Source organism: Ascaphus truei, unplaced genomic scaffold (assembly GCF_040206685.1).
Source record: "Ascaphus truei isolate aAscTru1 unplaced genomic scaffold, aAscTru1.hap1 HAP1_SCAFFOLD_103, whole genome shotgun sequence".
NCBI classification, from domain to species: domain Eukaryota; kingdom Metazoa; phylum Chordata; class Amphibia; order Anura; family Ascaphidae; genus Ascaphus; species Ascaphus truei.
Window position 1 is genome coordinate 724,516 of NW_027453894.1, and position 14,146 is coordinate 738,661.

Consider the following 14,146-nt stretch of genomic DNA (forward strand, 5'->3'; position numbering starts at 1 on the left):
TCAAGAGGAGAGAATTCATCAAGTTTAATAAGCAAAAACTCTGTATAAGTCGAATTTCAGCATTTTTGTGTGACCGGGAAAACCACAGTCACAAGCCGAGATGCAGTTCCATAGAAACTTGCCGTTTTACCGCTGAACCTAAAAATGGGTAGAAAGTACTTTTTCTCCCTTCCTGTTAATTCCACAGACTTCGCCTTTACAGGGTACACGTTTTCTATCTTCCTCGCTTCAGCCCATGAAATATTGAGCTTCAAATGTGTTGTTAACATTGTGTAAAAAAGTTGCTCACAGCTGTTCTAGGAACACATTGTGAAATCGCGTATATCTTTGCTTCTACACATAGGAATGTATTGTGCTTTGCTTTACACACTATTCTACAGTCAAGAGGAGAGAATTCATCAAGTTTAATAAGCAAAAACACTGTATAAGTCGAATTTCAGCATTTTTGTGTGACCGGGAAAACCACAGTCACAAGCCGAGATGCAGTTCCATAGAAACTTGCCATTTTACCGCTGAACCTAAAAATGGGTAGAAAGTACTTTTTCTCCCTTCCTGTTAATGCCACAGACTTCGCCTTTACAGGGCACACGTTTTCTATCTTCCCCGCTTCAGCCCATGAAATATTGAGCTTCAAATCTGTTGTTAACGTGGTGTAAAAAAGTTGCTCACAGCTGTTCTAGGAACACATTGTGAAATCGCGTATATCTTTGCTTCTACACATAGCAATGTATTGTGCTTTGCTTTACACACTATTCTACAGTCAAGAGGAGAGAATTCATCAAGTTTAATAAGCAAAAACACTGTATAAGTCGAATTTCAGCATTTTTGTGTGACCGGGAAAACCACAGTCAGAAGCCGAGATGCAGTTCCATAGAAACTTGCCATTTTACCGCTGAACCTAAAAATGGGTAGAAAGTACTTTTTCTCCCTTCCTGTTAATGCCACAGACTTCGCCTTTACAGGGCACACGTTTTCTATCTTCCCCGCTCCAGCCCATGAAATATTGAGCTTCAAATGTGTTGTTAACGTTGTGTAAAAAAGTTGCTTACAGCTGTTCAAGGAACACATTGTGAAATCGCGTATATCTTTTCTTCTACACATAGGAATGTATTGTGCTTTGCTTTACACACTATTCTACAGTCAAGAGGAGAGAATTCATCAAGTTTAATAAGCAAAAACTCTGTATAAGTCGAATTTCAGCATTTTTGTGTGACCGGGAAAACCACAGTCACAAGCCGAGATGCAGTTCCATAGAAACTTGCCGTTTTACCGCTGAACCTAAAAATGGGTAGAAAGTACTTTTTCTCCCTTCCTGTTAATGCCACACACTTCGCCTTTACAGGGTACACGTTTTCTATCTTCCTCGCTTCAGCCCATGAAATATTGAGCTTCAAATGTGTTGTTAACATTGTGTAAAAAAGTTGCTCACAGCTGTTCTAGGAACACATTGTGAAATCGCGTAGATCTTTGCTTCTACACATAGGAATGTATTGTGCTTTCCTTTACACACTATTCTACAGTCAAGAGGAGAGAATTCATCAAGTTTAATAAGCAAAAACACTGTATAAGTCGAATTTCAGCATTTTTGTGTGACCGGGAAAACCACAGTCACAAGCCGAGATGCAGTTCCATAGAAACTTGCCATTTTACCGCTGAACCTAAAAATGGGTAGAAAGTACTTTTTCTCCCTTCCTGTTAATGCCACAGACTTCGCCTTTACAGGGCACACGTTTTCTATCTTCCCCGCTTCAGCCCATGAAATATTGAGCTTCAAATCTGTTGTTAACGTGGTGTAAAAAAGTTGCTCACAGCTGTTCTAGGAACACATTGTGAAATCGCGTATATCTTTGCTTCTACACATAGCAATGTATTGTGCTTTGCTTTACACACTATTCTACAGTCAAGAGGAGAGAATTCATCAAGTTTAATAAGCAAAAACACTGTATAAGTCAATTTTCAGCATTATTGTGTGACCGGGAAAACCACAGTCACAAGCCGAGATGCAGTTCCATAGAAACTTGCCATTTTACCGCTGAACCTAAAAATGGGTAGAAAGTACTTTTTCTCCCTTCCTGTTAATGCCACAGACTTCGCCTTTACAGGGCACACGTTTTCTATCTTCCCCGCTTCAGCCCATGAAATATTGAGCTTCAAATGTGTTGTTAACATTGTGTAAAAAAGTTGCTCACAGCTGTTCTAGGAACACATTGTGAAATCGCGTATATCTTTGCTTCTACACATAGGAATGTATTGTGCTTTGCTTTACACACTATTCTACAGTCAAGAGGAGAGAATTCATCAAGTTTAATAAGCACAAACACTGTATAAGTCGAATTTCAGCATTTTTGTGTGACCGGGAAAACCACAGTCACAAGCCGAGATGCAGTTCCATAGAAACTTGCCATTTTACCGCTGAACCTAAAAATGGGAAAAAGTACTTTTTCTCCCTTCCTGTTAATGCCACAGACTTCGCCTTTACAGGGCACACGTTTTCTATCTTCCCCGCTTCAGCCCATGAAATATTGAGCTTCAAATGTGTTGTTAACTTTGTGTAAAAAAGTTGCTGAAAATGAACGTGCGCGTCTTTCACTCTTCCCGAGGGACTTAGAAGAATTTTGTGATATTTTTTATTAAAATGGTGTATAAGGGTATATATATAAATATATTTTATGCACTGTATATGAGCTGGCGATTTCTAAGTCTGTGGTTCCGAGAGGGGGTAACCAGGCTCACTAGTAAAGGTCAAGCCACTTGGCTGCCAGAATGCCCTCCTTCAGCACAGACCAGAAAGGCATTGTGATAAGCGTATCCCCGGTATAGTCAGGGGTTAATGGGAGTCGTCCCCGTCCCCCCAGTATACGGCCAGAACCATGGACCCGGTACTTGTGGTTCGGACCGTCTCCAACCAGCCATAATGTTGTGAGAGTGAAATTATGTCTAAGTCCAGCTTTGGTACATTAGAAGCAACTCTGAAACTTAACCTAAGCGTTTTTCGAAGCTACTTTTTGGCTAACTTCTTATAGGAAGGTCTAGGAGCTCTGAAAATGAATGTGCGCGTCTTTCACTCTTCCCGAGGGACTTAGAAGAATTTTGTGATATTTTTTATTAAAATGGTGTATAAGGGTATATATAAATATATTTTATGCACTGTATATGAGCTGGCGATTTCTAAGTCTGTGGTTCCGAGAGGGGGTAACCAGGCTCACTAATAAAGGTCAAGCCACTTGCCTGCCAGAATGCCCTGCTTCAGCACAGACCAGAAAGGCATTGTGATAAGCGTATCCCCGGTATAGTCAGGGGTTAATGGGAGTCGTCCCCGTCCCCCCAGTATACGGCCAGAACCATGGACCCGTTACTTGTGGTTCGGACTGTCTCCAACCAGCCATAATGTTGTGAGTGAAATTATGTCTAGGTCCAGCTTTAGTACAATAGAAGCAACTCTGAAACTTAACCTAAGCGTTTTTCGAAGCTACTTTTTGGCTAACTTCTTATAGGAAGGTCTAGGAGCTCTGAAAATGAACGTACGCGTCTTTCACTCTTCCCGAGGGACTTAGAAGAATTTTGTGATATTTTTTATTAAAATGGTGTATAAGGGTATATATATAAATATATTTTATGCACTGTATATGAGCTGGCGATTTCTAAGTCTGTGGTTAAGAGAGGGGGTAACCAGGCTCACTAATAAAGGTCAAGCCACTTGGCTGCCAGAATGCCCTGCTTCAGCACAGACCAGAAAGGCATTGTGATAAGCGTATCCCCGGTATAGTCAGGGGTTAATGGGAGTCGTCCCCGTCCCCCCAGTATACGGCCAGAACCATGGACCCGGTACTTGTGGTTCGGACCCTCTCCAACCAGCCATAATGTTGTGAGAGTGAAATTATGTCTAAGTCCAGCTTTGGTACATTAGAAGCAACTCTGAAACTTAACCTAAGCGTTTTTCGAAGCTACTTTTTGGCTAACTTCTTATAGGAAGGTCTAGGAGCTCTGAAAATGAACGTACGCGTCTTTCACTCTTCCCGAGGGACTTAGAAGAATTTTGTGATATTTTTTATTAAAATGGTGTATAAGGGTATATATATAAATATATTTTATGCACTGTATATGAGCTGGCGATTTCTAAGTCTGTGGTTCCGAGAGGGGGTAACCAGGCTCACTAATAAAGGTCAAGCCACTTGGCTGCCAGAATGCCCTGCTTCAGCACAGACCAGAAAGGCATTGTGATAAGCGTATCCCCGGTATAGTCAGGGGTTAATGGGAGTCGTCCCCGTCCCCCCAGTATACGGCCAGAACCATGGACCCGGTACTTGTGGTTCGGACCGTCTCCAACCAGCCATAATGTTGTGAGAGTGAAATTATGTCTAAGTCCAGCTTTGGTACATTAGAAGCAACTCTGAAACTTAACCTAAGCGTTTTTCGAAGCTACTTTTTGGCTAACTTCTTATAGGAAGGTCTAGGAGCTCTGAAAATGAATGTGCGCGTCTTTCACTCTTCCCGAGGGACTTAGAAGAATTTTGTGATATTTTTTATTAAAATGGTGTATAAGGGTATATATATAAATATATTTTATGCACTGTATATGAGCTGGCGATTTCTAAGTCTGTGGTTCCGAGAGGGGGTAACCAGGCTCACTAATAAAGGTCAAGCCACTTGCCTGCCAGAATGCCCTGCTTCAGCACAGACCAGAAAGGCATTGTGATAAGCGTATCCCCGGTATAGTCAGGGGTTAATGGGAGTCGTCCCCGTCCCCCCAGTATACGGCCAGAACCATGGACCCGTTACTTGTGGTTCGGACTGTCTCCAACCAGCCATAATGTTGTGAGTGAAATTATGTCTAGGTCCAGCTTTAGTACATTAGAAGCAACTCTGAAACTTAACCTAAGCGTTTTTCGAAGCTACTTTTTGGCTAACTTCTTATAGGAAGGTCTAGGAGCTCTGAAAATGAACGTACGCGTCTTTCACTCTTCCCGAGGGACTTAGAAGAATTTTGTGATATTTTTTATTAAAATGGTGTATAAGGGTATATATATAAATATATTTTATGCACTGTATATGAGCTGGCGATTTCTAAGTCTGTGGTTCCGAGAGGGGGTAACCAGGCTCACTAATAAAGGTCAAGCCACTTGGCTGCCAGAATGCCCTGCTTCAGCACAGACCAGAAAGGCATTGGATAAACGTATCCCCGGTATAGTCAGGGGTTAATGGGAGTCGTCCCCGTCCCCCCAGTATACGGCCAGAACCATGGACCCGGTACTTGTGGTTCGGACTGTCTCCAACCAGCCATAATGTTGTGAGAGTGAAATTATGTCTAAGTCCAGCTTTGGTACATTAGAAGCAACTCTGAAACTTAACCTAAGCGTTTTTCGAAGCTACTTTTTGGCTAACTTCTTATAGGAAGGTCTAGGAGCTCTGAAAATGAACGTGCGCGTCTTTCACTCTTCCCGAGGGACTTAGAAGAATTTTGTGATATTTTTTATTAAAATGGTGTATAAGGGTATATATATAAATATATTTTATGCACTGTATATGAGCTGGCGATTTCTAAGTCTGTGGTTCCGAGAGGGGGTAACCAGGCTCACTAGTAAAGGTCAAGCCACTTGGCTGCCAGAATGCCCTCCTTCAGCACAGACCAGAAAGGCATTGTGATAAGCGTATCCCCGGTATAGTCAGGGGTTAATGGGAGTCGTCCCCGTCCCCCCAGTATACGGCCAGAACCATGGACCCGTTACTTGTGGTTCGGACCGTCTCCAACCAGCCATAATGTTGTGAGAGTGAAATTATGTCTAAGTCCAGCTTTGGTACATTAGAAGCAACTCTGAAACTTAACCTAAGCGTTTTTCGAAGCTACTTTTTGGCTAACTTCTTATAGGAAGGTCTAGGAGCTCTGAAAATGAATGTGCGCGTCTTTCACTCTTCCCGAGGGACTTAGAAGAATTTTGTGATATTTTTTATTAAAATGGTGTATAAGGGTATATATATAAATATATTTTATGCACTGTATATGAGCTGGCGATTTCTAAGTCTGTGGTTCCGAGAGGGGGTAACCAGGCTCACTAATAAAGGTCAAGCCACTTGCCTGCCAGAATGCCCTGCTTCAGCACAGACCAGAAAGGCATTGTGATAAGCGTATCCCCGGTATAGTCAGGGGTTAATGGGAGTCGTCCCCGTCCCCCCAGTATACGGCCAGAACCATGGACCCGTTACTTGTGGTTCGGACTGTCTCCAACCAGCCATAATGTTGTGAGTGAAATTATGTCTAGGTCCAGCTTTAGTACAATAGAAGCAACTCTGAAACTTAACCTAAGCGTTTTTCGAAGCTACTTTTTGGCTAACTTCTTATAGGAAGGTCTAGGAGCTCTGAAAATGAACGTACGCGTCTTTCACTCTTCCCGAGGGACTTAGAAGAATTTTGTGATATTTTTTATTAAAATGGTGTATAAGGGTATATATATAAATATATTTTATGCACTGTATATGAGCTGGCGATTTCTAAGTCTGTGGTTCCGAGAGGGGGTAACCAGGCTCACTAATAAAGGTCAAGCCACTTGGCTGCCAGAATGCCCTGCTTCAGCACAGACCAGAAAGGCATTGTGATAAGCGTATCCCCGGTAGTCAGGGGTTAATGGGAGTCGTCCCCGTCCCCCCAGTATACGGCCAGAACCATGGACCCGGTACTTGTGGTTCGGACCCTCTCCAACCAGCCATAATGTTGTGAGAGTGAAATTATGTCTAAGTCCAGCTTTGGTACATTAGAAGCAACTCTGAAACTTAACCTAAGCGTTTTTCGAAGCTACTTTTTGGCTAACTTCTTATAGGAAGGTCTAGGAGCTCTGAAAATGAACGTACGCGTCTTTCACTCTTCCCGTGGGACTTAGAAGAATTTTGTGATATTTTTTATTAAAATGGTGTATAAGGGTATATATATAAATATATTTTATGCACTGTATATGAGCTGGCGATTTCTAAGTCTGTGGTTCCGAGAGGGGGTAACCAGGCTCACTAATAAAGGTCAAGCCACTTGGCTGCCAGAATGCCCTGCTTCAGCACAGACCAGAAAGGCATTGGATAAACGTATCCCCGGTATAGTCAGGGGTTAATGGGAGTCGTCCCCGTCCCCCCAGTATACGGCCAGAACCATGGACCCGTTACTTGTGGTTCGGACCGTCTCCAACCAGCCATAATGTTGTGAGAGTGAAATTATGTCTAAGTCCAGCTTTGGTACATTAGAAGCAACTCTGAAACTTAACCTAAGCGTTTTTCGAAGCTACTTTTTGGCTAACTTCTTATAGGAAGGTCTAGGAGCTCTGAAAATGAATGTGCGCGTCTTTCACTCTTCCCGAGGGACTTAGAAGAATTTTGTGATATTTTTTATTAAAATGGTGTATAAGGGTATATATATAAATATATTTTATGCACTGTATATGAGCTGGCGATTTCTAAGTCTGTGGTTCCGAGAGGGGGTAACCAGGCTCACTAATAAAGGTCAAGCCACTTGCCTGCCAGAATGCCCTGCTTCAGCACAGACCAGAAAGGCATTGTGATAAGCGTATCCCCGGTATAGTCAGGGGTTAATGGGAGTCGTCCCCGTCCCCCCAGTATACGGCCAGAACCATGGACCCGTTACTTGTGGTTCGGACTGTCTCCAACCAGCCATAATGTTGTGAGTGAAATTATGTCTAGGTCCAGCTTTAGTACAATAGAAGCAACTCTGAAACTTAACCTAAGCGTTTTTCGAAGCTACTTTTTGGCTAACTTCTTATAGGAAGGTCTAGGAGCTCTGAAAATGAACGTACGCGTCTTTCACTCTTCCCGAGGGACTTAGAAGAATTTTGTGATATTTTTTATTAAAATGGTGTATAAGGGTATATATATAAATATATTTTATGCACTGTATATGAGCTGGCGATTTCTAAGTCTGTGGTTCCGAGAGGGGGTAACCAGGCTCACTAATAAAGGTCAAGCCACTTGGCTGCCAGAATGCCCTGCTTCAGCACAGACCAGAAAGGCATTGTGATAAGCGTATCCCCGGTAGTCAGGGGTTAATGGGAGTCGTCCCCGTCCCCCCAGTATACGGCCAGAACCATGGACCCGGTACTTGTGGTTCGGACCCTCTCCAACCAGCCATAATGTTGTGAGAGTGAAATTATGTCTAAGTCCAGCTTTGGTACATTAGAAGCAACTCTGAAACTTAACCTAAGCGTTTTTCGAAGCTACTTTTTGGCTAACTTCTTATAGGAAGGTCTAGGAGCTCTGAAAATGAACGTACGCGTCTTTCACTCTTCCCGTGGGACTTAGAAGAATTTTGTGATATTTTTTATTAAAATGGTGTATAAGGGTATATATATAAATATATTTTATGCACTGTATATGAGCTGGCGATTTCTAAGTCTGTGGTTCCGAGAGGGGGTAACCAGGCTCACTAATAAAGGTCAAGCCACTTGGCTGCCAGAATGCCCTGCTTCAGCACAGACCAGAAAGGCATTGGATAAACGTATCCCCGGTATAGTCAGGGGTTAATGGGAGTCGTCCCCGTCCCCCCAGTATACGGCCAGAACCATGGACCCGGTACTTGTGGTTCGGACTGTCTCCAACCAGCCATAATGTTGTGAGAGTGAAATTATGTCTAAGTCCAGCTTTGGTACATTAGAAGCAACTCTGAAACTTAACCTAAGCGTTTTTCGAAGCTACTTTTTGGCTAACTTCTTATAGGACGGTCTAGGAGCTCTGAAAATGAACGTGCGCGTCTTTCACTCTTTCCGAAGGACTTAGAAGAATTTTGTGATATTTTTTATTAAAATGGTGTATAAGGGTATATATATAAATATATTTTATGCACTGTATATGAGCTGGCGATTTCTAAGTCTGTGGTTCCGAGAGGGGGTAACCAGGCTCACTAATAAAGGTCAAGCCACTTGGCTGCCAGAATGCCCTGCTTCAGCACAGACCAGAAAGGCATTGTGATAAGCGTATCCCCGGTATAGTCAGGGGTTAATGGGAGTCGTCCCCGTCCCCCCAGTATACGGCCAGAACCATGGACCCGGTACTTGTGGTTCGGACCCTCTCCAACCAGCCATAATGTTGTGAGAGTGAAATTATGTCTAAGTCCAGCTTTGGTACATTAGAAGCAACTCTGAAACTTAACCTAAGCGTTTTTCGAAGCTACTTTTTGGCTAACTTCTTATAGGAAGGTCTAGGAGCTCTGAAAATGAATGTGCGCGTCTTTCACTCTTCCCGAGGGACTTAGAAGAATTTTGTGATATTTTTTTATTAAAATGGTGTATAAGGGTATATATATAAATATATTTTATGCACTGTATATGAGCTGGCGATTTCTAAGTCTGTGGTTCCGAGAGGGGGTAACCAGGCTCACTAATAAAGGTCAAGCCACTTGCCTGCCAGAATGCCCTGCTTCAGCACAGACCAGAAAGGCATTGTGATAAGCGTATCCCCGGTATAGTCAGGGGTTAATGGGAGTCGTCCCCGTCCCCCCAGTATACGGCCAGAACCATGGACCCGTTACTTGTGGTTCGGACTGTCTCCAACCAGCCATAATGTTGTGAGTGAAATTATGTCTAGGTCCAGCTTTAGTACATTAGAAGCAACTCTGAAACTTAACCTAAGCGTTTTTCGAAGCTACTTTTTGGCTAACTTCTTATAGGAAGGTCTAGGAGCTCTGAAAATGAACGTACGCGTCTTTCACTCTTCCCGAGGGACTTAGAAGAATTTTGTGATATTTTTTATTAAAATGGTGTATAAGGGTATATATATAAATATATTTTATGCACTGTATATGAGCTGGCGATTTCTAAGTCTGTGGTTCCGAGAGGGGGTAACCAGGCTCACTAATAAAGGTCAAGCCACTTGGCTGCCAGAATGCCCTGCTTCAGCACAGACCAGAAAGGCATTGTGATAAGCGTATCCCCGGTATAGTCAGGGGTTAATGGGAGTCGTCCCCGTCCCCCCAGTATACGGCCAGAACCATGGACCCGGTACTTGTGGTTCGGACCCTCTCCAACCAGCCATAATGTTGTGAGAGTGAAATTATGTCTAAGTCCAGCTTTGGTACATTAGAAGCAACTCTGAAACTTAACCTAAGCGTTTTTCGAAGCTACTTTTTGGCTAACTTCTTATTGGAAGGTCTAGGAGCTCTGAAAATGAACGTACGCGTCTTTCACTCTTCCCGAGGGACTTAGAAGAATTTTGTGATATTTTTTATTAAAATGGTGTATAAGGGTATATATATAAATATATTTTATGCACTGTATATGAGCTGGCGATTTCTAAGTCTGTGGTTCCGAGAGGGGGTAACCAGGCTCACTAATAAAGGTCAAGCCACTTGGCTGCCAGAATGCCCTGCTTCAGCACAGACCAGAAAGGCATTGGATAAACGTATCCCCGGTATAGTCAGGGGTTAATGGGAGTCGTCCCCGTCCCCCCAGTATACGGCCAGAACCATGGACCCGGTACTTGTGGTTCGGACTGTCTCCAACCAGCCATAATGTTGTGAGAGTGAAATTATGTCTAAGTCCAGCTTTGGTACATTAGAAGCAACTCTGAAACTTAACCTAAGCGTTTTTCGAAGCTACTTTTTGGCTAACTTCTTATAGGACGGTCTAGGAGCTCTGAAAATGAACGTGCGCGTCTTTCACTCTTTCCGAAGGACTTAGAAGAATTTTGTGATATTTTTTATTAAAATGGTGTATAAGGGTATATATATAAATATATTTTATGCACTGTATATGAGCTGGCGATTTCTAAGTCTGTGGTTCCGAGAGGGGGTAACCAGGCTCACTAATAAAGGTCAAGCCACTTGGCTGCCAGAATGCCCTGCTTCAGCACAGACCAGAAAGGCATTGTGATAAGCGTATCCCCGGTATAGTCAGGGGTTAATGGGAGTCGTCCCCGTCCCCCCAGTATACGGCCAGAACCATGGACCCGGTACTTGTGGTTCGGACCCTCTCCAACCAGCCATAATGTTGTGAGAGTGAAATTATGTCTAAGTCCAGCTTTGGTACATTAGAAGCAACTCTGAAACTTAACCTAAGCGTTTTTCGAAGCTACTTTTTGGCTAACTTCTTATAGGAAGGTCTAGGAGCTCTGAAAATGAATGTGCGCGTCTTTCACTCTTCCCGAGGGACTTAGAAGAATTTTGTGATATTTTTTTATTAAAATGGTGTATAAGGGTATATATATAAATATATTTTATGCACTGTATATGAGCTGGCGATTTCTAAGTCTGTGGTTCCGAGAGGGGGTAACCAGGCTCACTAATAAAGGTCAAGCCACTTGCCTGCCAGAATGCCCTGCTTCAGCACAGACCAGAAAGGCATTGTGATAAGCGTATCCCCGGTATAGTCAGGGGTTAATGGGAGTCGTCCCCGTCCCCCCAGTATACGGCCAGAACCATGGACCCGTTACTTGTGGTTCGGACTGTCTCCAACCAGCCATAATGTTGTGAGTGAAATTATGTCTAGGTCCAGCTTTAGTACATTAGAAGCAACTCTGAAACTTAACCTAAGCGTTTTTCGAAGCTACTTTTTGGCTAACTTCTTATAGGAAGGTCTAGGAGCTCTGAAAATGAACGTACGCGTCTTTCACTCTTCCCGAGGGACTTAGAAGAATTTTGTGATATTTTTTATTAAAATGGTGTATAAGGGTATATATATAAATATATTTTATGCACTGTATATGAGCTGGCGATTTCTAAGTCTGTGGTTCCGAGAGGGGGTAACCAGGCTCACTAATAAAGGTCAAGCCACTTGGCTGCCAGAATGCCCTGCTTCAGCACAGACCAGAAAGGCATTGTGATAAGCGTATCCCCGGTATAGTCAGGGGTTAATGGGAGTCGTCCCCGTCCCCCCAGTATACGGCCAGAACCATGGACCCGGTACTTGTGGTTCGGACCCTCTCCAACCAGCCATAATGTTGTGAGAGTGAAATTATGTCTAAGTCCAGCTTTGGTACATTAGAAGCAACTCTGAAACTTAACCTAAGCGTTTTTCGAAGCTACTTTTTGGCTAACTTCTTATTGGAAGGTCTAGGAGCTCTGAAAATGAACGTACGCGTCTTTCACTCTTCCCGAGGGACTTAGAAGAATTTTGTGATATTTTTTATTAAAATGGTGTATAAGGGTATATATATAAATATATTTTATGCACTGTATATGAGCTGGCGATTTCTAAGTCTGTGGTTCCGAGAGGGGGTAACCAGGCTCACTAATAAAGGTCAAGCCACTTGGCTGCCAGAATGCCCTGCTTCAGCACAGACCAGAAAGGCATTGGATAAACGTATCCCCGGTATAGTCAGGGGTTAATGGGAGTCGTCCCCGTCCCCCCAGTATACGGCCAGAACCATGGACCCGGTACTTGTGGTTCGGACTGTCTCCAACCAGCCATAATGTTGTGAGAGTGAAATTATGTCTAAGTCCAGCTTTGGTACATTAGAAGCAACTCTGAAACTTAACCTAAGCGTTTTTCGAAGCTACTTTTTGGCTAACTTCTTATAGGAAGGTCTAGGAGCTCTGAAAATGAACGTGCGCGTCTTTCACTCTTTCCGAAGGACTTAGAAGAATTTTGTGATATTTTTTATTAAAATGGTGTATAAGGGTATATATATAAATATATTTTATGCACTGTATATGAGCTGGCGATTTCTAAGTCTGTGGTTCCGAGAGGGGGTAACCAGGCTCACTAATAAAGGTCAAGCCACTTGGCTGCCAGAATGCCCTGCTTCAGCACAGACCAGAAAGGCATTGTGATAAGCGTATCCCCGGTATAGTCAGGGGTTAATGGGAGTCGTCCCCGTCCCCCCAGTATACGGCCAGAACCATGGACCCGGTACTTGTGGTTCGGACCCTCTCCAACCAGCCATAATGTTGTGAGAGTGAAATTATGTCTAAGTCCAGCTTTGGTACATTAGAAGCAACTCTGAAACTTAACCTAAGCGTTTTTCGAAGCTACTTTTTGGCTAACTTCTTATAGGAAGGTCTAGAAGCTCTGAAAATGAACGTACGCGTCTTTCACTCTTCCCGAGGGACTTAGAAGAATTTTGTGATATTTTTTATTAAAATGGTGTATAAGGGTATATATATAAATATATTTTATGCACTGTATATGAGCTGGCGATTTCTAAGTCTGTGGTTCCGAGAGGGGGTAACCAGGCTCACTAATAAAGGTCAAGCCACTTGGCTGCCAGAATGCCCTGCTTCAGCACAGACCAGAAAGGCATTGTGATAAGCGTATCCCCGGTATAGTCAGGGGTTAATGGGAGTCGTCCCCGTCCCCCCAGTATACGGCCAGAACCATGGACCCGGTACTTGTGGTTCGGACCCTCTCCAACCAGCCATAATGTTGTGAGAGTGAAATTATGTCTAAGTCCAGCTTTGGTACATTAGAAGCAACTCTGAAACTTAACCTAAGCGTTTTTCGAAGCTACTTTTTGGCTAACTTCTTATAGGAAGGTCTAGGAGCTCTGAAAATGAACGTACGCGTCTTTCACTCTTCCCGAGGGACTTAGAAGAATTTTGTGATATTTTTTATTAAAATGGTGTATAAGGGTATATATATAAATATATTTTATGCACTGTATATGAGCTGGCGATTTCTAAGTCTGTGGTTCCGAGAGGGGGTAACCAGGCTCACTAATAAAGGTCAAGCCACTTGGCTGCCAGAATGCCCTGCTTCAGCACAGACCAGAAAGGCATTGTGATAAACGTATCCCCGGTATAGTCAGGGGTTAATGGGAGTCGTCCCCGTCCCCCCAGTATACGGCCAGAACCATGGACCCGGTACTTGTGGTTCGGACTGTCTCCAACCAGCCATAATGTTGTGAGAGTGAAATTATGTCTAAGTCCAGCTTTGGTACATTAGAAGCAACTCTGAAACTTAACCTAAGCGTTTTTCGAAGCTACTTTTTGGCTAACTTCTTATAGGAAGGTCTAGGAGCTCTGAAAATGAACGTGCGCGTCTTTCACTCTTTCCGAAGGACTTAGAAGAATTTTGTGATATTTTTTATTAAAATGGTGTATAAGGGTATATATATAAATATATTTTATGCACTGTATATGAGCTGGCGATTTCTAAGTCTGTGGTTCCGAGAGGGGGTAACCAGGCTCACTAATAAAGGTCAAGCCACTTGGCTGCCAGAATGC